We start from the raw sequence: 2,500 nt of genomic DNA, 5'->3' as shown, positions 1-2,500 counted from the left end.
ACCAGACGGTTATGGAGGAGGTGAGGATGGATTCAATGATCGCTGTATAGAATTGCACCATCATTGTCTTTGGCAGGTTGCATTTCTTCAGCTGCCGTCGAAAGTACATCCTCTGTTGAGCTCTCTTGGCGAGGGAGCTGATGTTCAGTTCCCACTTGAGGTCCCGGCAGAGAATAGTGCCCAGGAAGCGGAAGGACTCCACAATTTTGACTGCAGAGTCTAACAGGGTGATGGCGGTGAGTGGGGCTGTATTCTTCCTGAAGTCCACAACCATCTCAACTGTCCTTAGAGCATTTAGCTCTAAGTTGTTCTGGCTACACCAGGTCACCAGGTTGTCAGCTTCCCACCTATAGTCAGACTCATCCCCACCAGAGATCAGCCCAATGAGGGTGGTGTCGTCCGACAAACTTCAAGAGTTTGACGGACAGATGATTGGAGGCGCAGCTGTTGGTATACAGGGAGAAGAGCAGTGGGCAAAGGACGCAGCCCTGAGGAGTTCCCGTGCTGATGGACCTGGAGTCAGAGACTTCTGTTCCCGGCTTAACGCACTGCTTCCTGTCAGAGAGGAAGTCTGTGATCCACCTGCAGGTGGAGTAGGGCACGTTCAGCTGGAAGAGCTTGTCCTGAAGCAGGGCAGGGATGATGGTGTTGAAGGCAGAGCTGAAGTCCACAAACAGGATCCTGGCGTAGGATGCTGGGGCGTCCACATGCTGTAGGGTGAAGTGGAGGGCCATGTTAACTGCGTCGTCCACAGACCTGTTGGCTCTGTAGGCAAACTGAAGGGGGTCCAGGAGAGGGTCTGTGATGGCTTTGAGGTGTGCCAGGAGCAGGCGCTCAAAAGACTTCATTACCACAGATGTAAGGGCGACCGGTCTGTAATCATTTAGTCCTGTTGGCCTTAGCTTTTTGGGCACAGCGATGATGGTGGAGGACTTGAGACAGGCTGGTACATGGCATGTCTCCAGGGAGGTGTTAAAGATGTTGGTGAACACCGGAGACAGCTGGTCAGCGCAGTGCCTGAGGGTGGCTGGAGAGACAGAGTCCGGCCCGGCTGCTTTGCGTGGATTCTGCCTCTTGAAAAGCCCATTAACTTCTCCCTCCTGAAAGGAGAGAGTCGTTTCTGTAGTATGGGTGGGGGATGGGGCCTCTTGGGTGGGAAGGGGTGGTTCAGGACAGTCCAATTGTCTTTCAAATCTACGGTAGAACTCGTTCAGGTCGTTGGCTAGGCGGGAGTCGTTAGTGGTGTGGGGCGCTCTGGGTTTGTAGTTGGTGATGTGCCTGAGCCCTTTGGCAGACAGAAGCAGCGTCGTTAGTAGAGAACTGGTGTTTTAGTGTCTCTGAGTACAGTCGTTTAGCCTCTCTCACCGCTTTGCTAAACCTGTTCTTCGACTCCTTGAATCTGTCTCTATCCCCACTCCTAAACGCTTCCTCCTTCTCCAACCTCAACCTTTTGAGCTTTGCTGAGAACCAGGGCTTGTTGTTGTTAAAGTTCACCCTGGTACGTGTTGGGATACAGCAGTCCTCACAGAAGCTGATGTACACAGCCTCTGTGAGTTCATCCAGACTATTGGTAGCAGTCGTGAACATATCCCAGTCAGTACAGTCTAAGCACGCCCGCAAATCTTCCACAGCCTCACTGGTCCACTGTTTAGATGTCCTCACAGCAGGTTTACAGAGTTTTAGTTGCTGCCTGTATGCACGAATCAGGTGGACCAAGGGAGTTCTGTGCGAGCCGAACAGCCCCGTGACCCACAAGAGAAACATCCCCGCCAAATTCGAGCGTTTGACGGGGTCTATCCGTGAAAAAATATTCACGTTTTTGAGTGCACATGCATTTCTGCTGCAAATGCCTCTGGAAGTTTCATGCCGTTCGTATGCCAATTGTGGCAACACGAAAATGACCCGTTTTCCCATTCCGAGGGATTTCTGTGCGACCCTAACAGCCCCGTGAGCCACAAGAGACACATCCCCGCCAATTTCTAGCGTTTCACGGGGTCTATCCGTGAAAAATATAGACGTTTTTGAGTGCACATGCATTTCTGCTGCAGATGCCTCTGGAAGTTTCATGCCGTTCGTACGCAATGTGGCAACACGAAAATGACCCCTTTTCCCATTCCGAGGGATTTCTGTGCGACCCTAACTAACAGCGCCCGTGAGCCACAAGAGAGACATCCCCGCCAATTTATAGCGTTTCACGGGGTCTATCCGTGAAAAATATAGACGTTTTTGAGTGCACATGCATTCCTGCTGCAAATGCCTCTGGAAGTTTCATGCCGTTCCTATGCAATGTGGCCACACAAAAATGACCCGTTTTCCCATTCCGAGGCATTTCTGTGCGACCCTAACAGCCCCGTGAGCCACAAGAGAGACATCCCCGCCAACTTCTAGCGTTTGACGGGGTCTATGCGTGAAAAATATTAAAATTTTTGAGTGCACGTGCCTTTCTGCTGCAAATGCCTCTGGAAGTTTCATGGCGTTCCTATGCAATGTGGCAACACGA

The sequence above is a fragment of the Petromyzon marinus genome, unplaced genomic scaffold (assembly GCF_048934315.1).
Source record: "Petromyzon marinus isolate PM22_M1 ecotype Great Lakes invasive population unplaced genomic scaffold, UKy_Petmar_22M1.pri1.0 PM_G_Scaffold_136, whole genome shotgun sequence".
Classification (NCBI taxonomy): Eukaryota; Metazoa; Chordata; class Hyperoartia; order Petromyzontiformes; family Petromyzontidae; genus Petromyzon; species Petromyzon marinus.
The sequence above is the reverse complement of the archived record's forward strand: the minus strand, read 5'-3'. Positions refer to the sequence as shown.